Raw genomic sequence first — 24,940 nt, 5'->3', positions numbered from 1 at the left:
TTAAATATGAACAGAATACATTTATGTCTACATTCTCAGTAATCTCTCCAGAAAGGTTTGAAAGAGAATATTCAAACAGGGATTGGGGTGGTTTCTTGATTAAGAAGGATGGGAAGGACAGCTGTACCCGCAGTCAAATTTGCTTTGACTAGCAACACTCTCACCTTTTCCCCCAAGTCTCCTATTATAGATTCTACAATTCTGCACTTATGTACACATTTTAAAGGCCCACAAAGTGTTATACTAATTAGTTTGTTGACTCATATATTCTTCATATCTTATTGAGTAACACATTATTTATTGGGCCAACCTTTAAACTAAGTGTTCAAATACAGACGTGAAGATAACAACATTGCTCTTTCATGGAGATTATATTCTGAAAAACAGGCAGTACACCAGTGATGTGCTGAATCCAGCTTGCATTGGCTTTCAAGAGCCAACTGTTGGTGAGGATACAGAGAAAAGGGAACACTTAGACAGTAGTGGTGGGAATGTAAATTTGTTCAGCGACAGTGAAAAATAGTATGGAGGTTCCTCAGAAAATTAAAATAGATGTACCATATGACCCAGCAACTCCACTTCTGGGAATATACCCAAAGGAATTGAAAACAAGATATCAAGGAAATAAATGGATTACCAGTATAGGATTATTCACAACAGCCAACATGGAAACAACCTAAGTGCCCCTAAATGTATGAATGTACACACAAACACACACACACACACACACACACACACACACACACACACACACAACTGTGTATTATTCAGCCATGAGAAATAAGGATATCCAGTCATTTGCAACAACACAGATGAACCTTGACCAATTATGTTAAGTGAAATAAGTCATACAGACAAAGATAAGACAAGTGATGATATCACTTATATGTAAAATCTAAAAAAGCCAAACTCCTAACAACAGAGAGTAAAATGATGGTTACCAGAGGATGATGGTGGGTCAGATGTGTTGAGGTACAAACCTGAACTGAGTAGTAAATAAACGCTAGAGATCTAATGAATAGTTCAGTAAATTCAGACAATAATATATTATAATTATCAAATTTGCTAAGAGACTAGAATTTAATTATTCTAGCCACTAAAAAGAAATAATTATGTAATGTGATAGAGGCATTAACTGTCACCACAGTGGCAATTATATTACAAAATATAAATGTGTCAAATTAACATGCTGTATACCTTACATTTTCACAATGTTACATTTCAAATACATTTCAATTTAAAAAATCCAATTGTATGGATTTCTTCCCAATTCCTGATTCAATATGACATCATGTTGGTAGCTTTAAATCAGTCCTGATGGACGTTTTTATAGCATGGAAATTGGCTGAGACTACAAATCATAGCTTTTTATTTTTATCTTCTCGAGAGGCAGTTGTTAAATATTTGCCAGGTCCCCCATTGTAACAACAAGGTAAGTGAATAAATATTACAATTTTAGGTAGCGGTTTCTACAATAGATGGTGATCAGGGAAGGGTGTTCTGAGAAGATGAAATTTGCATCGAAATCTCAGTGACATGAGGGATGAAGCTATGTTAAGATCTTGGGAAAGGGCATTTAAGGCAGAGGAAATAGCAAGTATAAAGAGCCTGGTGCAAAGATAAACATGGCTCATCTCAAGAAGGACAATGTGACTAGAATAAAATAGGAGCAAGAGACCGTGGTGAGCTAGGATGTTGGAGAAGCTCACAAGGGCCAGGAGTGGCCAGGAGCATGGATGTTAGTCTATGTATGTCAGGAAGCCATTGAAGGATTTTGAGCAAAGAGGCTTAGAGATCCAATGTATATTTTTAAAAGATTATTGTGTAGGGTGCCTGGGTGGCTCAGTTGGTTAAACATCCGACTTCGGTTCAGGTCATGATCTCATGGTTCATGGGTTCGAGCCCCACATCAGGCTCTGTGCTGACAGCTCAGAGCCTGGAGACTGTTCGGATTCTGTGTCTCCCTCTTCTCTTCTCCTCCCCCGGCCATGCTCTGTCTCTGTCTGTCTCTGTCTCTCAAATTAATAAATATTTTAAAAAAATTTTTTAATGAAAAGATTATTGTGGCTTCTGTTTAGTAAGTAGGCTATGAAGAGGGAATATGGAAGCAAAGAGACTATTCAGGGGACTATTCTAGCAGTCCTGGTAAGAATAAATGGTGTGGGAAAAGTGCAGATAATAAGTGGTCAGGTTCAAGATATATTTTGTAGGTCAAGTTTAGGGAACCTGAATAAGGGATATGAAGGGAAAAGAATAATCAAAGATAACTCCCACAGCTTTTGTTTATTTTTATTTATTTACTTCAATAACTGGATTCAGAGTGGTGCTTTACCAAGAAGGTGCATGTAGGAAATCATTAAGACTGCTGTTTTGAGCTATAAAATATGTGATGCTTCATTAGATGTTCAAGTGGAGTTGCTGATTGAGAGACAGACTCAGTATATGGATAAACAGGCTCTTGCCATTTGGGAAAGTTTCATAACCTTTCTATGCCTCATGTTTTACCCATCTGGACAATGGAAATAACAATACACTTCCATCACAAAGTTGTGAATAATATAAAACATAGTATCTGTGAAGAACTAGAGAAATGTCCAGCCCATGTTAAGCACTCATTAAATATTTGTTATTATAATCAGTAGCAACACTTTCCTCCATTTCCCAGCTGATACACAAGATCTAAGTTGCTACTTTTCAAGGGAAAGAATATTGCTTACCAAGTTGGCAAGAGAATCTATTTTGAAAGTTTTGACTGAAAGAGAGAGACAGACAAAAACAATTAGATTAGACGATAAATATCTTCTCATTGAGAGTAAAGGCTACTTGAGTCCTAACTCCCATCTATCATTATAATTCACCAGCCAACAGTTTATTTGATTTTGGATTCTTTGGTTTGGTTTGGATTATTGTAATGAAAAGATAATGAAGAAAAGGGAGCGCAAATAATGCAATAGTAGAATGCTATTTAAATTTATTTAATTATTGATTTGTTCCTCGTTTTGAAAGATCACATTGCTTGCTCCCATGATATTGACAGGTACCATATAGTCAATGGTATTTCCTGAGATCCTGCTAGGTGTTCTGTCTCACTTATTACCCTTGCATTTCAGAGAGTCCACAACTTCAAGGAGGTCTGGAAGCAGGAACATGATCTGTGAGACCAGATGTTTGAGATTTAATTTTTAAATAACTAAATTTCAAAGACTATATACTTACATGAAGATGTTCATAATATCCAGTTAACAAAACACAGTTGAAAAGGACATACAACTTTATCTACAGCATGCTACCAATTTAAAATGCATGTGTAGTATCCAAAATATATAAAGAATTTATAAAATTCAACACCCAGGGGCACCTGGGTGGCTCAGTCAGTGGGTGTCTGACTTCAGCTCAGGTCAGGATCTCATGGTCCATGGGTTTGAGCCCCTCATCAGACTCTGTGCTGACAGCTCATAGCCTAGAGCCTGTTTTGATTCTGTGTCTCCCTCTCTCTGTGTTCCTCCCCCACTCACACTTGGTCTCTCTCTCAAAAATAAAGATTAAAAAACAAACAAACAAAAAACTCAACACCCAAAACCTGAATAATCCAATTTAAAAAGAAGCAGAGTATATGAATAGACACTTTTCCAAAGAAGTCATATAGACGGCCAACAGACATATGAAAAGATAGTCAACATCACTCAGCATCAAGGAAATACAAATAAAAACTACAATGAGATATCACCTCACATCCGTAAAATGGCTAAAATCAATAACACAAGAAACAACAGTGTTGGTGAGGATGTGGAGAAAGGGGAGCCCTCCTGCACTGTTGGTGTGAACGCAAGGTGGTGCAGTCACTGTGGAAAGAGTATGGAAGTTCCACAAAAAGTTAAAAATAGAACTATGCTACAAAGCAGCAATTGCACTACTAAATATTTACCCAAAGAATACAAAAATACTAATTCAAAGGGACACATGCACCCTGATGTTTATAGCAGCTTTATCTACAATAGACAAATTATGGAAACAACCCAAGTGTCCATCAACCAATGAATGGGTAAAGGAGATGTGGAATGTGTATGTGTATGTGTGTGTGTGTGTGTGTGTGTGTGTGCACGTGCGCACAATGAAATCTTGCCATTTGGAATGACATGGATGGAGCTAGAGAGGATTCTGCTAAGTGAAATAAGTCAGTAAGAGAAAGACAAATACCGTATGTTTTCACTCATATGTGAAATTTAATAAGACAAATGAGCAGAGAGAGAGAGAGAGAGAGAGAGAGAAAGACAGAGACAGAGACAGAGAGAGAGAGAGAGAGAGAGGCAAACCAAACAAACCAGACTCAACAATAGAGAACAAACTGATCCTTCTCAGAATGGAGATGGGTGGGGGATGGGTGAAATCGGTGATGGGGATTAAGTAGTGAACTTGTGATGAGCACCGGGTGTTGTACGGAAGTGCTGAATCTGTGTGTTGCACACCTGAAACTAATATTAGACTGTATGTTAACTAACTGGAGTTTAAATAAAAACTTTTTAAAAATGCATGTATATTCGTAGGTGTGCTTAGGTGTTGACATGTGTATGTACAGAAGAAAAATGAAAGAAATAAACCCAAACGTTAATGCTGTTAGCAAACTTTTGTAAGACAATAAAGCAAAGTCTCTATCTAAAAGTTAGTTCATGAGAAAAGAATTGATAAATATAGCTATACTTGCGATGATACCTAGGTAAAAATTCCATGATGTGTATGAAAACAAAACAAAGTACCAATGGAAAAATCAAATGTTTCAAGAATTAAATTAAAAATTAGTCATTTTAAACCATACTGGAAGGAGTAAAATGTAATGATTTAAGGAGATAAAGAAAAAGATATAAAGATGTTCGATGAATTGTACTTTATAGCAGCAAGTTGTTCACAAATTGTTTTGGAACTGAACATTTTAAAGGAATTAAAGCTAGTCAATATAGGCAGTATTCCAACAGGTATAAAGACTATTCTCAGGGACTGAGAATATAGCCAAATTTAGGACTTTACATAAGAGTCTTATTTTTATGATTCACAATAGCATCTGCTGGAACTGCATTCTTCAAAAAGAATCCCCACATTTTGTAATCAATAGATGCAAGTATTTTTTGTTGAAACTAAACCTTTTCAGAAACTTGAAAATAGGCTCCTACTGGAAAAGTAAAGCATTACATCCAAAGTTTTTTGGATGTTTATAAGATTTAGATTACTGAAAAGTTAAGTCTAGGAGGTTGGCTTAGCAATTTATGCTATTCCTGAGACAGGAATAATTTACACAATCCTATTAAAGAGGAAGGAATGATATAATTAAGAAAGTTATGTTTTAATAACACAAAGAAGAAAGCTCAGAAACAGAAAGATTCAGCCAAGCTGTCCATCTATTCAACAGCTATTTATTGGGCACCTATTGTATCCCAGTCACCACATACGTGCTCAAAAAGTAATGAAAATTTAGAAAGGAATTACCAAGAACTCTTACATACTTATACACTTAAATAGTATAATATGGAATTATGGCTTTCAATCCAATCATCCAGTACAAATTTCATTTCAATTATAAGGTATTATTTTGTCAAAGTTCTATGTTATTAGGAATATTTGGATTGAAATATAAGACTTGTTAAAACCCCAGGTATTTGATGTATAGAGTAAACAAGTTTATAATAAATCATTTTTTCCAGCGAGTTGTTTTAGAACCTTAATCTTCATTTTCTACATTTGAGAACAATATAAAAATTTGTAATTTCTTGTATTTAAAATATTGTATTTATTATTTATGTCTTCAGAAATGTTTGTTTTATAAAAGTTAGGTTATAGAATTCTATTTAATGTCCATAAGTAATAAAGACTTCAAAAGCTATGTTGATATGGGACCATTTAGGCAGGCTTTTATTGTGATTACTAGAGAAAAATTTTAAGGCCCTTTCTTAGGAAAATCTATGAATCATACTAAAAATAAGAAATAAGAGTTTAAACTTCTGGAAATCACTTTGAACAAATTGGATCAATGATGACCTTTCTCAAACCTTCTGGAGGAATGTTTAGTCTATTGCAATTGCAATTAACCCAAAGAATTTTCTTGTCAAAGACCCACAAATTCTGCATGATCATTAAAAGTACTTATTGACCAAAAAATCACATTTAATAATGCAGTAACTCTGTATAAAACATTTTGAAAATATAAAAAAATACAGACATTTAAATAGTCAACTAAATATTTCAAGTTATATCTATGCATATATATCAGAGGATAGTAGTATTTTTGGTAAATCCTAAATTTAATTTAAAGGTAGAATTTTTAAAATTAACCCTCTTTTATATTAATATATTCCTGTTTTTAGTAAGATTATCACAATTATTGGCATGTTCACATGCCATGATACATGAAAATATATGTATTGCATACAGAGAGGTCCTGATGCTCTGAATTACTCCAGGGTTTGGGTAAGGAGTTAAGTTGCATGAATGTCTGTTTGGAGTATAGACAGCAGGCTCTGAAATCAGAAAGAACTGAATTTGGACTCTGGTTCTATTACTTGCTAGATCAAGTTGCTAAATCTCCTTGATGCAAAACCCTCTCATCTGTAATAGTATCGTTCTCACAGAGTTGAAAAAAACTCTGTAAGATGATTCATGTACAACATTTTTCCCAGTGCCCAGGACAAAATAGATTTTCAAAAAGCACTGGTAGTTAACTCCCTAGAGACAAGAGTACCTGTTTTGTATTTCTAAAAAAAAATTTAGTGTTTATTTATTTTTGAAAGAGTGAGAGAGAGACAGAGGTGAGCGGGGAGGGGCAGAGAGAGAGAGACACAGAATCTGAAGCAGGCTCCAGGCTTTGAGCTGTCAGCACAGAGGCCAACGGAGAGCTTGAACTCATGAACCATTAGATCATGACCTGAGCCAAAGTCAGACGCTTAATCAGCTGAGCCACCCAGGCACCCCCTGTGTTGTACTTCTAGACACAAGTGTTCTACATGTTTTATTTATAATATTATTTATATCATAAAAACCATAATTTATGAAACAATAATAAAATAGTTCACTTCCAGACTCTTGGAATTATCACTGTCCTTTTGTTGATGAGACATTTCAGCAGGCTGAGCAAAATTACTCAGGATTTAACTTCCTTTAACGTACTTTCTGCAACTTTCATGTTTCTAGATTCTCAGACTTTACATGGACACTCATTACTGCTATTCTTGCCAACAGCATATGGTCTAAAAGTTACTGTAAAATAAAATCTGAACCATGACTACTCCATATCCACTAGGAAGTCATCTGTCAAAGAAAAAAAGGCAGAAAATAACAAGTGTTGGTAAAGGTGCACAAAAAATTAGAATCTTTATGCCCTAGTGGCAGGCACGTAAAACAGAGCAACTGCTGTGGAAAAATATAGCAGTTCCTTCAAAAATTACAGATTAAATTAGTGTATGATCTAGCAATTCCAATTCTGGGTACATACCCCTAAAGAAATAAAAGCAGAGGCTGAAATAGAATTTCGTACACCTATGTTCAGAGCAATGTCATTTGCAATAGTCAAAATGTGGAAGCAACCCAAGTAAAGTGTCCATGGATTGATGAATGGGTAAAAAAATATGTATGGTGTATACAACAAGGAAATATTATTCAGCCCCAAAGGAAGGAAATTTTGACACCTGCTACAACATGAATGGATTTGAGAATGTTACGCTCTGTGAAATAAGCCAGTCACAAAAAGCCCAATATTGTATGATTCCACTTATGTGACATATGTAGTTAAATGCATAGAGACGAAAAGTAGGATAGTGGATGCCAGGGGCTGGGAGGAAGGGCAAATGGGAAGTCATTTACTGGGTCATAATTTCAGTTATGTAAGATGAAAAAGTGGTGAATCGTGGTGATGCTAGCACAACAGAGTAAAGGAGCTTAATGCCACTGAGCTATAAACTTAAAAATGGTCAAGATGGTAAATTTCATGTTATGTGGATTTTACTATAATTTTTAAAGAATGAATCATAGCATACTCTGAGTCGTTTATCATAAGTGAAAATATGGTCCAAAGTGTTAAATATTGCTTAAGTTTTTTTTAAAGATGCTCTTTAATGAAATAAAACTAAGGAGCATTGACTCTCTTCTCAATGAAAGTGAAAAATATTATGTTGATTGTCAGAGAGAACAATGATGCAAATAAAAAAAACAGTTTTCAGAAAGAGAATCTTTCTGACATATCAAAAGGTAATGTAAAAAAAAGGGGGGGGGCTTTTTCAGGGATGAATTAGGAAGTCCTAGGAGGTTCTCTTAGAAGAAAGATATATAGGGTGCTATATATTACATCCGGTATTCTATAACACATCATCACATAGAGTAGCACTGCTGTAGTCTGTGTCCGTATCCCTCCACCAAATTCATACACTGAAATCCTAATTCCCAAGGTGACGGCTTTATGAAGTGGAGCTTTTGGATGTGTTTAGGTCATGAAGTCCGAGCTCACATGACTGGGATGCATCCCCATTTAAAAGAGGCTTCCCAGAGCTCCCTAGTCCTTCTGCCATGTGAGGCTACAATGAGAATCTCAAACCTCCAGCCACCAACACTGTGAGAAATAAAGTTCTGTTGTTTATAAGCAAGCCAACCTGTGATATTTTGTTATCACAGTCCAAATGGACTAAGACGCACACCTACTCAATACCTTCTCCTCTGTTTCCTGGTATATACCCATTTTTATCTGGTTACGTATATAAAATGGTGGCAGGGTCACTTGAAATCCCCAAATGGCAGGTGGAGTCATGCTAATCATGACATCAGCACGTTATGCTCTTCATGAAAAAAAAAATTTCTGTGAAGCCTCAGTTACTCATACTACATTAAAATAAATGGTAGCCTTATATTAGAACCTATTTTGTGGCTGATTTAATGATCTTGAATATCTTCTAAAATCAGTGGACAATATCTTTTTACTTTCTTACTCTACTTCTTGATTTTTTTATCTCATTTTATAAATAGTGCCATAATGTCCGAATCATTGATTAAATACATTATTCTCAACATTGATGGATGGAAAAGCTTATCGTTTGAAATGAAATAATTGAGGGTAGGTGGCAGCGAGGCTGATGAAGAAGCAAAACTTAAAATTGTATTTAAGTCATATTACAGAGAAAATCACATATTGCATACCACTCCTATAAGATTTTAGGACAGAGAAAGTGAAATCTATGAAGCAGACAGCTAAATTAAGTCTTTATATTTTGGAGATGATTCATCTCTGCTTTCCAAACTGACTTATTAAATTAATATAATCATAATGACCCAATGCAGAGAGGCAACTGCTCATTAGTGTTTTGGGCTGATTTCCTTGGTTGTAGTACTTTATGAGACTGATTTTTCTTTTAGTTGAGTTTATTGTTTCAGCTAATTTGAGATTAATCTACCATAACCTTCTGACAGCACACTTGGCTGAAAAGCCACATTAAAATATTTGTAAAAGCAAACAAAACTGAGGTATTTTGACAGGAAATAGATTACTTTTAATATTTAGACACAACCTAGCTAATAAGTAAAGGATGCTACAATTTTTTTTCTGTACAGTTTTATTAGCTGGCACCTTAGTTAAAAAATTATCAACATATGTGCATTTATTTTTTAATATAATTTCTGTCAAATTGATTTCCATACAACACCCAGTGCTCATCCCAACAAATGCCCTCCTCAATGCCCATCACCCACTTTCCCCTCTCCCCCACCCCCAACAACCCTCAGTTTGTTCTATGTATTTAAGAGTCGCTTATGGTTTGCCTCCATCCCTCCCTGTTTGCAGCATGTTTTCCCCTTCCCTTCCCCCATGGTCTTCTGTTAAGTTTCTCCAGATCCACATTGGAGTGAAAACATATGGTATCTCTGACTGACTTATTTCACTTAGCATAATACCCTCCAGTTCCATCCACATTGCTACAAATGACCAGATTTCATTCTTTCTCATTGCCAAGTAGTATTCCATTGTATATATAAACCACATCTTTATCCATTCACCAGTTGATGGACATTTAGGCTCATTCCATAATTTGGCTATATGAACATATGTACATTTAAGCAAATAAACTGAACACTAGTAGGTATTGCTGTGATGGGAGTTTCCATATCAAGTCTCAGTGCCTGGAGCCATCACCTTTTATTAAGGATATCTTAAAACATTGTTATTAATTGAACTTTAATGTTTTTCCCCCACATTCTGATATTTCCAACATCTGAGTGGTTTAACTCCTCCCTCTTAGCAGCTACACCACTATGGTTGATCACTCCTTCTTTTTTGATAGATTTTATCTTGGCTTCTTTGATTTCACCTTCCTTTCCTCCCTACTGCAGTCACCTCTAAATCTGAAATGACTACAGTTCAATTTTAGGACATCCTTTTAACTCTACACTTTCTTTCTAGGTGATGTTCAATGAGGCCTTTGTATTAAATGAAATTGCTGTGCCAGTGATATCCAAATTCACATCACTACCTCTGGTTTCTCCACTAGACTCCAGACTTGTAAATTGAATTGTCTTTAATGTTTCCACTTGGAGGGATAGTGCACATTTCAAACAATGAATGTTAAACAGAGTCCTTATCTACTATTTAGCATCCCCAACCTGCTCCTCCTTCAGCCCATACAATCTCCGCAAAATATATTCCTTCAGGCCAATATCCTAGGAGTCAATATCTCTGCCACACTCTCTACCCCCATTCCACTATCAACTCTGGTCACACCAACCTCTACAGTTAATCTTAACCTATTACTTCTGTCCATCTCTGCTACCATTGCCATGGTCCAAGTCACCCGCATCTCTTGATTAGAGTCCCTCATTGCTTTTGCAATTGTTACTTAGTTTCCTGCTTATTTCACTGCTATCATTCTCCATTTAGCAGGCAGACTAATATTTTAATCAAAATAAATGAAATCATATTACTCGTGACTTAAATCCCAATGTATGTCTCCTATTATACTCAGAATTAAATCTAACTCCTCATCAGGACTGACTACTTCCTACAGGAACTAACTAGATCTGGATTCCATGGGGACATCATCTCATGACTTTCGCTCTTGATCACTACGTTCCAGCCACGTGGGACTTCTTTCCATTCCTCACCTCACCAAGTGTATTCCTGCCTGATACATACTTTGCTCAGCTTTTTCCATGACTGGTAATTTCTGTTATTCAATTCTTAGTTCAAATATCACTTTCTGAAAAATGCATAGACAGAGTACATAAATAAAGTAGCTACTTTTATCACTTTCTATTGTATCATCCTGTTCTGTTTTTTTTTTTTCCATGACACTTTCACTACTGTAATTATTTACCTAATTTGCTATGTCTCTTCTCTCACCCCCAGAAAACCACCATAGCCCCCCACAATTAGAATGTAAAATCCTGAAAAAACAGAACTTCTGTCTCCTTCATGGCCAGATGCTCAGGCTAAGAACAGTTAGTGCCAAGTAGCAATTGTTCAATTAATATCTTTCAAATGCAGCCTTGTTATTTTATTTATATGTTATTCAGGACAGATACCATAAAGGGCATAGGGCTTCTTACTTAGGATTGTACCGACTTTGTTCAGGACTACTTTAGTTGGTAAACTCACGCATCCCAGATTTTCCAGGATGATCCCAATCTTAAATATTCTTTCTTATTTCTTTATAATCCATCAAAAAATTCCCAATAATTAGTATATTTTAATACTGAAGCAATAATTGAGACTGCTCCTTAAATTCACACACAAAAAGAATTCTCATTAGATAATACACTCTGGGGGCGCCTGGATAGCTCAATCAGGTAAGTGACTGAAGCTTGATTTTGGCTCAGGTCATGATCACAGAGTAAGTTCAAGCCCTCATATCTGTGCTGTCAGCACAGAGTCTGCTTGGGATTCTCTCCCTCTCCTTCTATCTCTGCCCCTCCCCTCGTTGTGATCTCTCTCTCTCTCTCTCCCCCTCTCTCAAAATAAATAAACATTTTTTTAAAAAAAGAATACACTTGGATTTTTGTTTTTAAAGCCACAAATAGCACAGACATATTTTCTACTTTCTCTCAAAGAGACGCACTATAAATGCTGAATAAAATACCAAAAACAGTTGTTTGAAGGCATCAGAGAGCAATGAAGGCAGTCAGATGTGATTAAAAGGATATAGATCAGGATGAGCTGGCCATCTTCCTCTCAGAGTATTCACTGGTGTACCAAAAGGTGAATTGAATTGAAGCTCAAAGACAAAGCTACATTCTAGGGCTTTCATCAGTCGCACAGGATGAGAAGATGAACACTGAAGTTCACAGCTATGAAGTCACAAGCCATTGAAAAAATGTGAAGCTAGCATGTGAAGGTTCATGAGCTGTAGAAAGTGATTCCTACTTTCTGTTCAGCTTTTGCCTTCAACAGATCTACCAATTAAGTGGTAAAGGAGCCAGAAGATAAACTGCATGCAAAAATGAACTCATAAGTAGTGAAATGCTAAGCAGATCTTTGGAAATCTCATAGAGCTGAGAAGACAAAGTTTGGAGTACAGAGTCAGCCAAGAAGGGAATAAAATGCTGTCTGCTGGGATCCCTGAATGGCCACCTCTAGAAATAGGGTCTAATCAGAAACAGCCCTCAGAATCCCTGATAAAGGCACAAAACATCTTAATAGCTGATTGAATCAGGGCAAGCTGGCCCTATTTTAACTCTTGCCAGAATAGAAATAAATCCACTGAAGAGAACTGTTACAGATTTTCAGACACAATGCACATTATTTAATAATAATAAAACTAGCAAGTTTTCCATGAATAAACCAAGAAGAAAAAGACAATGAAAACAAACTCACAGATGGTTTACACGTAGTTATCAGACATGTAATTAAAAATAACTGTGATTAATGTCTTGCGATGAATAAATGAAGGAGTTTGAAATCTATTTTTAAGACCTATCAAATGGAAATTTAAGAACTGAAAAACAGAATTGCTGAAAGTAAGAATTTAGTAAATTTAGTGTTTAGTGTTTAATAGATTAGACCCAACAGAAGAAAGGATGGGCATACTAAAAAAGGTCACCAGAAAATGTTAAAAGAAGGGCAGAAGAAAAGGAAAAAAAAAAGTAAAGCATAGAATACATCATGGACTTGACAAAAAGCCTGGCATATTTGTAATTGGAGTCCCAGAAATAGAAGGGGGAAAGTGGACAGTAACAACATTTGAGGAAATATTGGCTGGGAATTTTTCCAAATGAGTGAAAGACATCAATCCACAGAGTTCAAAAGGTTTTGAATCCCAACTAGTATTCATATTCCTAGACACTGTGGTAAATTCCTGAACATCAGAGTCAAAGAAATAAAATCTTCAAAGGAGACAAAGGAAAAAGTCACCTTTCCTTCAAAGGAGAAGCAAAAAAAAAAAAAAAAAAAAAAAAAATTAACTGACTTCTCAGCAAAAATTATGAAAGCCAGGCAATAATGGAATGAAATCTTTAAAGTGCTAGAAGAAAATAACTTAAACAAAATGTTATTCCTAATGAAGGATATAAATCAAAAATAAAGGAAAAATGGAGGCTTTCAGGAAAAAAAATTGAGAGAATTTGTCACCAAGAAACTCTTCCATTAAACAAAAAATAGGGGTGGCTGGGTGGCTCAGTCAGTTAAGCATCCAACTTCATTTCAGGTCATGATCTCACTGCTCATGAATTTGAGCCCCATGTCAGGCTCTGTGTTGACAGCTTGGAACCTGGAGTCTACTTCAGATTCTGTGTCTCCTTTTCTCCCTGCCTCTCATCCTCTCTCTTTCTCTCTCTCAAATATAAATAAATATTAAAAAAAATTTACAAAAAAAGCAAGAGAGAAATGACCTCAGAGGGAAGTACACAAAGAATAAACAGAGAAACAGAAAAACTTAAACATGTTCAAAATTAAATGAATACTGTCTGTTTATGACAGTAACATTTACTTCTTATGGAGCTTAATATGTACGTGGAATTAACACATCAAGACAAAATCTGACTGGGTAAGGGATGGGGTGAGTGGACAATATGGTGGTGAAGTGTTTTAAGGTCTTGCCTGGCTTGGAAGTGATAAACATACAAATTTATAGCAAGTTTTGAGAAATCAAAGATGAGTCCCATAATATTTGTGGTAATTAGTAATACAGACTGCACAGAACACAAGTTAATGAAAGGAGAAATCAAATGATTAAATGGGGAAAAATATTTAATATCAAAAAAAAGAAGGCAGAAAAAAAATTACAAAAGACAAATAGAAAACAAAGGGAATGTGGCACTTTGAACCCAAATATCAGTTGTAATATTAAATGTAAATCAAACATCCAATTTAAAGACAAAGATTGTTTAACTGGTTAAAGTCAATTCAACTACATAGTGCTCACAAAAGGTACTCCTTATATATAAGGACCCCAAGAGGAATGGAAAATACTGTATCATGCAACACTAACAAAACAGAAGCTAGTGAAGCTACAAAAGTAAACCTTAAGGACGGAATTATTGCTAGCAAAAGTATGGAAAGAAGATTAATACAGCTCCAATCTTAAGTTTGTATGCCCCTAACAAAATAGTCTCAATATATATTCACAAAGACATACATAACTCACTGATGTATTTAAAACACTGCAGCCAACAAGTACAGAATCCACATTCTTCCGGAGTGTGCAAATGCTACTGACCATATGCTAGATGAAAACAAGTCTCAAAAACCTGAGTCTCAAAGAATTGAAAACATGAATGACCATGGTAAAATTAAGTGAGAAAAAAACAGAAACAAAAAGATGAGAAAAACATTCAATAGTTGGGAAATGAAGCACTTAACTTCTAGGTAACTCATAAGTCACAAGAGAAATTACGAGGGACGTTGAAAATATTTTTAAGGTTTTTTTTTTTGGTTTATTTATTTTGAGAGAGAGAGTGAAAGTAGGAGGCGAAGGGGAGCAGAGAGACAGGGAGAGAGAGAATCCCAAGCAGGCTCCACACTGTCAGCGCAGAGCCCAACGTGGGGCTCGAACTCACGAACCATGAGATCATGACCTGAGCCAAATCAAGAGTCAGATGCTTACCCACCTGAGCCACTTAGGTGCTCCAGAGATATTTTTCAATAAATAATAATGAAAAATGCAACATAATCAATCTTATATAACTAAAATCATGTATGGGGGCTAATATGTACCCTTAAAAAATATGTGTGAAAAAAAGAAAGGTTAAAATATTGATAATTTAGGAACCTATTCAAGAAGATAAAAAAAAGTCATCTAAAATCTAAAATAATTAAAAGTTAAAAAAAAGACACATAAAAGCAGAATTCAATGCAATATTCAATGCAATATTTAATCTAATAGAGAAAATCAGCCAAGTCAAAAATCAACTATTTGAAAAGACTAACAAAATTACAAAAACCTATTAAAGCTGTTGAGGACAAAAAAAGTTTGCAAAACAATGTTGGAATGAAAAAAAAGAGCATCACTACGAATCATTTATACATTGAAAAGGAAATAACAGTATATCATTCACAACTTTGTGCCAATACATTTGAAAATACAGGGAAAATGGATGAATTCACTAAAAAGCTCAACTCAACAGAGAAAATAAGAAAAACTCTGAAGAGGCTTACATTTCTTATAGCTATTGATCTGTACCTAAAATCCTATCCACAGAGAAAACTTCTAGGGTTAAATGGCTTCACTGCTGAATGGAAATTAGAACACTGGTTATCTTTTGGGGAAGAGGGGAGAGAAAGATTTAGAGAAAGCACGAGGGTAGTTTCTAAAATGCTGGTCATCTTAATCTAGGTGGTACTTAGGTAGGTTCACTTTGTGAAAATTCACCAAGCTTTTCACTTATGATTTATCTTTTTTTTTTTTTTTTTTGTATACATGCTTCGCTTTGATAAACCCATTAGACAGGTAAAGATACACGGAAAATAAGTGTTTTTAAAAGACACTGTTGGGCGCCTGAGTGGCTCAGTCGGTTGGGCGTCTGACTTCGGCTCAGGTCATGATCTCACAGTTTGTGAGTTCAAGCCCCGCGTTGGGCTCTGTGCTGACAGCTCAGAGCCTGGAGCCTGCTTCGGATTCTGTGTCTCCCTCTCTCTGTGCCCCTCCCCCGCTCTCTCTCTCTCTCTCTCTCTCTCTCAAAAATAAATAAACATTAAAAAAATAAAATTAAAGAAAATAAATAAAAGACATTGTCAGACTAGATAAAATGTCAAAACTCATCTCTATGCCGTTTATAAGAAACCATGTATAAAATGGAAGGTGGCAGCTAGATGGAAATTAATGAAAAGATTTTTGAAAATCTCATAAATGATAACAAAATGAAGCTGATATAAGTAAAATGATACCAGGCAAGAAAAGTTTTGAAGAGCATACTAGTAATGAATAGGATTACTTCCTAATGATTAAAAATTTAAGTAGCCGAGAGGATACAATCACAGCAAAATAGTACAGATGGTGTTATAAAAGAGTTTCAATGTAAAAGTGACGCTTTTTAGACTTTCTCTATGTAAATATTAATTTTCATAAGTTACCGTCTATTAAGTACAACAATTTTCTTAAGTTATATGCCAAGTGAAACTTGTAAATATTACTTAAATATCTCAATAATTAAACTGTTTTTGAACTTAACCTAGCTTTGGCTTTGCTTTTTTTTTTTTTTTTAATTTTTTTTTTTTTAACGTTTTTCATTTTTGAGACAGAGAGAGACAGAGCATGAACAGGGGAGGGTCAGAGAGAGAAGGAGACACAGAATCTGAAACAGGCTCCAGGCTCTGAGCTGTCAGCACAGAGCCCGACGCGGGGCTCGAACTCACGGAGTGCAAGATCATGACCTGAGCCGAAGTCGGCTGCTCAACCGACTGAGCCACCCAGGCGCCCCTGGCTTTGCTTTTTTACAGCATTGCCATTGTTCTCTGCTCAGCATTACTTTCAGTAGAAGGCCAGGAACTAATTTTTACTGAGTATCAAGTAATGTGCAGTAGTGTGCAAGGCTATTTGCCTACCTTACATCACTTTATCCTTATAACGATCATCTTCAGAAAGAAGTGGTACTATTATCTCCATTCTCTATGTGACCAAATCGAGGGGTGTAAAAATGGGACAATTTACCAAAGGCAAATGAACTGATAAGTGACAGGTCAGGAACTGGAGCTCGGGCACAAGGTTATTTACTCCTTTCTTTTTAGCCTCATTCTCATCCTTTTTGCCAGTATTTTAGAGACTCGGGGTCATAATGAGAACATGTATTATCTACGAACTAAAACACACATTATCATATAACTTAAATACGTAGTCAGCCTCTAAAGACATAGATGTGCATGTAATCTATAGATATAATCATAGACATAATATATGTAACATATAGGATATGTTATAAAACTTAGACTCCAAGAATAAAATGGGAGAAGACACAATATACACCAGCATGATGAAATGCAGTTGTGTTTTATGTGTGGAAGTCATCAGACAGCTGTGAAAACTGCCCACGTTCGGTCTATTTTAGGCAGTTCTGTTCAGACTTTCTATAACAGAATTAGTATGATTTTAAAATTTTAACAGATCCTTTCCCACAGATTTTTAACAGATCTCTTCCTTATGTATTATTCTGTTTTTAAATAAACAATTCTCTAATTTATTCTCTGGTTTCAAGAATCATTTTCCAGGACAGTCATCTTGAGACCACCTGAAATACGATCTGTATCTCCAAACACTCCCATTATCATGATGCTGCAATAATTTATCAGCATTTTATATCAAAATACATACATCCTGTGTCTATACTCTCATTTACGTAGCATCATGGTAGGCTTTCCTCCCCTTTTACATCTAATTTTCCTTTTTCACTAAGAAATAATAAAATATAAACTCAAAAAATTACAGCCTTGGGGCGCCTGGGTGGCTCAGTCAGTTAAGTGACCAACTTAGGCTTGGGTCGTGGTCTCACAGTCGTGAGTTCGAGCCCCGCGTTGGGCTCTCTGCTATCAGTGTGGAGCCCGCTTCTGATCCTCTCCCTCTCTCTGCCCCTCCCCTGCTCACGCTCTCTCTGTCTCTTAAACATTTAAAAAAATATATGTGTATATATTTTAAAAATTACATTCTTACTTACTTCTCTGTGACAAAAGAAGAGTTAAATGAATTAACACCTGCTTTTCCTAAAAGCTACAAACGTGGTAAAGTCATATAGGGTGACAAATATGACTGAGGTTTAGAATATGTTTGGAAAGAGGATTAGTGAATAAATTTACTTTGTGTTATTCAGCCTGAGACTTAAAGAAAAAGTCACAAATTTTAAAACGTATAGCATATTTTATTATAACATCACAATGAGATTACTTCATCTTTTGTTTAATTCTCAACTTTAATAAGATGCTTACCTCATGGATTAATGTTTTGCATTGTTCATTCATTTAATCATTTATTCATTCAGCATAAATTTATTGAGTGCTTCATATGCTGGTCACTAGTCTAAGTGCTTAGAATGTGGTGATTAAAAAAAAAAAAAACACAGAGGCACCTGGGTGGCTCACTATGTTAAGTATCTGATTTTGACTTGGGTCATGATCTTGCAGTCTGTGAATTTAAGTCCTGTGTCGGCCTTTGTGCTGATAGTTCGGAGCCTGGAGCCTGCTTTGGATTCTCTGTGTCTCCCTTCCCCTCCCCTACTTCCTCTCTCTCTCTCTCTAACTCTCTCTCACACACACACAAATAAAATAAACATTAAAAAAAAGAAAAATATTTCAACTCCCATGAAAATTGCATTTCGAACAATGAGGTAAAAGCGACATACTACATAAATAGTAAAATATGCATAGTAAGCGAGGTTGCAATATATTTTATGGAGAAAATATATTGGGAAGTGGGTTAGGAAGTGGAGAGGAGTTTGTAATTTTAAATAGGATTATCAGAGGTGTTCTCTCTAAGAAGGTGGCATTTGAATAAAAGCCCAGAGGAAGTGAGGAAACAGCTTAAATGTAAACTGGGGGAAATGATTCCAGACAGAGAAGAGTAAGTGCAAAGGTCCTGAGGCAGGACTTTTAAGACCTGAAGAGGACACCAGAAGGGCAAATGAACAGGGAGATGAGTCCAGAAATGAAATGGGGTGGGGTGGAAAAAAGATCCTATAAATCCTCCTGGGTCATTGTGCTTTTCCCACTGGGTGAGATGGAAGGCCATTAGGGAACTTTAGTGGAAGGAGTGATATAATCTGATTTTGTACTAATAGGATCCATGTGACTGCAATGTTGAATGTAGACCTGAGGGGAGACAATTAGAACTAATGTTCCACACAATGTAGACACTAAAGCTGGTTGTCACCTTCATTAATGATTAAGAGGTCAGCATAAATTCACTTAGAGGAAGAACATATATTTTCTAATTAACCATAGATTCGACTTATGACATTCAATCAATGATCTTAAAAGAACAACAACAACAACAACAACAACAACAACAAAAACTAAGGCAAGAACAGTGATTGTAATCATATTCTGCTATACTAAACAAGATGTATCCATGTAGGACATCTTGAATGTGTAGATCATAATTTCCTCTATTGATGATTTTGTATTCATCAATTTAGTAGTGGCCCAAATACTACCAGGAAAAAAAGTCAGTGATTTGAAGAGCAGCCATGGGCTATTCTTTCATCAAATCTCCTGAGTTCTTGCTAAATGCCGAGCTCCACAATGGAATAAACGGAAACCTCTGTCTTCAAGGACTCAAAATAGAGTGGGACTATTGGGAAATAAACATCTGATCACCACACCATGGGCTAATAATGCCTTTGTAGAGATCTGTCTCCAGGAGAAAACCCTTACATCGAATAGACTGTATTGAATAGAAGCATATTAAATTGGTGCAGCCGCTCTGGAAAGCAGTGTGGAGGTTCCTCAGAAAATTAAAAATAGACCTACCCTATGACCCAGCAATAGCACTGCTAGGAATTTATCCAAGGGATACAGGAGTACTGATGCATAGGGGCACTTGTACCCCAATGTTTATAGCAGCACTCTCAACAATAGCCAAATTATGGAAAGAGCCTAAATGTCCATCAACTGATGAATGGATAAAGAAATTGTGGCTTATATACACAATGGAATACTACGTGGCAATGAGAAAAAATGAAATATGGCCTTTTGTAGCAACGTGGATGGAACTGGAGAGTGTGATGCTAAGTGAAATAAGCCATACAGAGAAAGACAGATACCATATGGTTTCACTCTTATGTGGATCCTGAGAAACGTAACAGAAACCCATGGGGGAGGGGAAGGAAAAAAAAAAAAAAAAAGAGGTTAGAGTGGGAGAGAGCCAAAGCATAAGAGACTGTTAAAAACTGAGAACAAACTGAGGGTTGATGGGGGGTGGGAGGGAGGGCAGGGTGGGTGATGGGTATTGAGGAGGGCGCCTTTTGGGATGAGCACTGGGTGTTGTATGGAAACCAATTTGACAGTAAATTTCATATATTAAAAAATAAAATAAATAAATAAATAAATAAATAATTAAAAAAAATTAAAAAACAAAAAAGAATAGAAGCATATTCAGCAACACTATTTCAATCTTGTAGGGCATGGGGCGCCTGGGTGGCTCAGTCGGTTAAGCATCCGACTTCAGCTCAGGTCACGATCTCGCGGTCCGTGAGATCGAGCCCCGTGTCGGGCTCTGGGCTGATGGCTCAGAGCCTGGAGCCTGCTTCCGATTCTGTGTCTCCCTCTCTCTCTGCCCCTCCCCCGTTCATGTTCTGTCTCTCTCTGTCTCAAAAATAAATAAACATTTAAAAAATAAACAAATAAATCTTGTATGGCTTTTTAATATATTACATGTGTATGTCTCTTTTGCTTAGATAATGAGATATTAATTAAATGTATATCATTTATACCCCATCCAACCTCTTGAATGCTTATAAATTCTCTCTCTCTCTCTCTCTCTCTCTCTCTCTTTTTCATTCTTTAATAGGTGGAGCTAATGTTCTCTAAGCTATAGGGCAATGGATTTGTTTAACAGGAATGAGTAAGAGGAGTGTGAGAAAAGAATATGCAATGAAAGGATAACAATCTTCCTTTGAGACTGAAAATTTGACCATCCTTATTATGTTTAAACAAGAAAATATTGAATATAGGAAAAATTGAACATACTGAAATATTTTAATGTATTCCACACTTTATTATTACAAAAATGTCCAATCATTTCACTAACAGTTTAAGGATATAGGAAAAATGTTTCCATGCTACTCACATAGATTTTAAAACCATAGTATTTGCACAGTAATGCTAATTCAACCTCCTTCCAAACCTCATTTAACACTGTTAACCTAACTCACTAAATATGTCTCTATAAGGTCAATGAATAAAATATTTAGGTCAAGATCTCGGTAGCTTCAAGACTATCTTTCTTTACAAATGCATTTTTAGTTTTGGGGGATAGACCAGGAAGAGAAGTGAATTGTTTATCAAAATGAAGGAGACTCCTTCACATGCGTATAACTAATTTCATGGCATACCTGGATTATGCAGGAATGAAAATGACCTCACTTTATATTAACAAAGTCTATCAAAAAGCTGCCTGCCCGCCTATGTTTTATCTCACTTGCCTCCAGTTGGCTTTCTTCCTAAATAAATCAAAGAGAGAGAAAATGGCCAGATTTTTTTTAAGTCAAAAAATGAGATCAGATATAACCCATATTATAGTAAAAATCTGGTTGGAAAGGAGTTAAAAGGGACTATTTTGGATATCCTATTAACTTTTAAGTCCCCATTATTGTCTTTTAAATTGCTGTATATTTTTCTTTGCCATCATACTGGATTTTTGTATACACATTGTGCAGTTAAGTTTCTCTTCAAGTTTATGCTGATACCAGGACCTTATAATACCCAAAATTGCTATTTTGCTATTATCATCACTTCAAATTTCTTACCATGATATTGTAATATTTATTATGCTAATCTAGAAATTGGGGCACAGCATGATGAAGTCATTTGCTCAAGATATGCTGTGAGTAAATAACAGAATTGGGAAAAGTTAATAATTCCTCAGTAATAAAAATCTGAAAACAATCTATTAATAAAATAAGGAGCCACTCTCTTCTCAGTAAATTGCTTTGTTTTTCATACTTATTTAGAATGTTAAAGTGTCAAAAGGAATTTTCTGGTGTAATCTACAAAGATTTAATCAAGGAAATTCAATGGCGGCTGTTTATATGTAAAATAGTAATTTTATTAAAAGTATTTCACGGAGGAGCCAAGTATATATCAACAACAGCAAGTAAAACTGGCATTGGCTGAAATTCATACATCTCGAAATAAAAAGGAGAGCTAAGGAATGGTCAAATCTCTTGCTGAATCAATGACAAACAAACACTTAGTGATATTTACCTATTCATTATAAAACTGCTGTCCTTGGTTCCCAGTAGGATAATAGCTCATATTATGCTGAATAACCCATTAATCCTTCATGATGCAGGTTTAAAAAAAGACAGAAGTTATGCTATTTTAGAGGCATACTAAAATGTACTAGAAAATGAGAGATCTAGTCTCTTGTTTTACAATAAAACAGATGGTTGTATTCTCCCATAGAAGCCAGGAGATCATAGTGTGGTACTTCTAGAATCCAAGCAATAAACGAAGCTCTTAAAATTAAATACCAAAATTTCTCATGAGCAACCTAAGCTAGCCTTCAGATCCCAGTTTAGGAAATACTGGTCTGGATTCAGACTACCTAGCTTGAAATCCTAGCCCTGTCCGTAATTAGCTTTGTAAAGAAGGCCAAGTCACTTGACTTTTCAAAGTCTCAGTGTTTTTTTTTTTTTTTTTTTTTTTTTTTTTTTTTTTTTTTTTTTTTTTTTACATAAGGATAATAATTCCAGCTGCCCTTTTAAGATTTTTGTGAGAAGTAAATAAATACTCAGGATGTCCACATTGTCTCTGTTGCCAATGCATTGAAACATGCCTGCCTGCAGCTTTGTTCCTTAGCTAAACAAGTTCCAGGAATGTGTTACAAGTTACAGGAATTTGTTACTCCAAGCCTAAGACCAAAGGAGAGGGCTAAAGCCCCTTCTTGCCTGAGGAATTCCATCATAAAAACAGATTACAAAACCTACTTAACTTTTTACATCACTAAAACACTGGCTAAGTTAAAACCTTGAGTCAAATAGAAATAAAAATTTATCTCATTTTACAAATTGCACTGACCTTCTCTTGAACATACAGTAGGTTGATTTGCAGGAAGTAGGAGGGGGTTAAAATAAGTAAGGACATGGGTGGGTGCCATCCTGTAATATAGGGGCCCATGTACGGCTTCCACTAGGCGTACTCCAGACTTTGGAGTTAGGTAGACCTGTCTTATAAATAGAATTTTATAACTTGTTATGAAGACTCAACTATAAAAGATGTCTTGGAGTATTCACTCATTTTAAGGCTATTAAACTAAACAGGAAAACAATCCACATACGTCTTAAGATACCATGCGGGAATAGATAAGTGGCGATACAAAGCAAACCTAGGAAAAAAGAAATGTCTTCATTGAGAAATGGGCTTTCAGGTGGACTCTGACCTGTTGAATTAATAATGATAGGAATGTTGGATAGAAATGATTTAATAAAAACTTGTAATGGTACCATCCAGTTTTAAACTGGAAGGGAAAAATGCTGCTATGCTTATTAAATATATACTATTATGGTTGAGAGCAAAGAGTAATATAAGTGATTTATGTAAATTATATTAAGAGTAGACTGCCTGGGTGGCTCAGACGGTTAAGTGTCCCACTTCAGCTCAGGTCATGATCTCATGGTCCATGAGTTTGAGCCCTGAGTGAGGCTCTGTGCTGAAAGCTTAGAGCCTGGAGCCTGCTTTGAATTGTGTGTCTCCCTCTCTCCCTGCCCCTCTCCTGCTCGCATTCTGTCCCTTTGCCTCTCAAAAATAAATAACATTAAAAAAAAAAAAGAGTTGACTCTGAAGTTGCCCCATGTGCAAATTGAAGAATAAGCAGAGAGTAAACTAGAGAAATTAGCCATCACTATTTATTAACTCCCTATCCCCGACAATGACTCGAGGTAACAGCAAAATCACTTCTGATTGCGAAGGCCAACTTTCAAACACCACATGAAGAGAGAGAACCACGGTGACTGATAAAGAACTAAGCTGTCTTTATCAGAAGAGGGATGAAGTCTACTTTGAAGGTGGGATCCTCGGGGGATTCATGCACCAGAGATCATTGACCTAAAGCATGATTAATCAGTGCGATAGTTTGCCCTGCCATTCCTTAATAGTGCTTGGAGACTTACTGGGAAATACCATTAACTCAAGGCTGACATTCAGCTGTTAGTATGGGTGGATATAAATCCATGCCACCTGGTGATTTAGTTGCAGCCCTGAGCCCTTGCTATCACCCAGGTGCTTAGGTCCTGAATTGTCTCAGATGGGTAAACAGAAGATCTCCTGTGAGACCCACCAGCCAGCAATTTGGAGTTCCCCAATGTGTATACCCTGGCCAAAAATGGGCCCAAGCTCTGAACAGAGGAGGTTGTACCCCTGTTGATGATACACAGCATCCATATGTGAAATGGCTGGTATCTATCTGGTCCTCTGAGAATGTGACCAATCCCCATTGGCTGGTGCTTCCCTCCACCATGACTACCTGTGTTAATATGACCTCTACAGTGTATATATAGTATCTGTCACTAACTATCTTGGTCATTCTGCCTTCACTAACCCCAAAATGCTTTGCTTCTCTGTCCTTACTGGGCCCAGGAGGAATGGCTGAGAGCCTTTCCCTCATAGATTACAGGGAATCAGAAAGAGGTTGAGTTACAGAAGCAACCTATGTAAAATGCCCCCAGTCTCAGGCTTCAGTCAGTTAAATTAGTTTTTATATTTGGAATAACAGTAAAATATGGAAACACTTTACCAGATCCCATCCTATCTGCAAGCCTAAATAATTTGGGGTGATGGTGGTCCTTG

The 24,940-nt window shown here is 36.1% G+C and overlaps 1 protein-coding gene across 3 annotated transcripts in view; it reads right to left on the bottom strand.

The window, feature by feature from the left end:
- LAMA2 (laminin subunit alpha 2) overlaps nucleotides 1-24,940 on the bottom strand; it is a 609,603-nt gene that overhangs the window by 428,249 nt on the left and 156,414 nt on the right. The window lies entirely within an intron of this gene.

The sequence above is a fragment of the Panthera tigris genome, chromosome B2, assembly GCF_018350195.1.
Source record: "Panthera tigris isolate Pti1 chromosome B2, P.tigris_Pti1_mat1.1, whole genome shotgun sequence".
In the NCBI taxonomy this organism is placed as follows: domain Eukaryota; kingdom Metazoa; phylum Chordata; class Mammalia; order Carnivora; family Felidae; genus Panthera; species Panthera tigris.
Note: the sequence above shows the minus strand (reverse complement) of the source record. Positions and strands in the feature narration are given on the sequence as shown.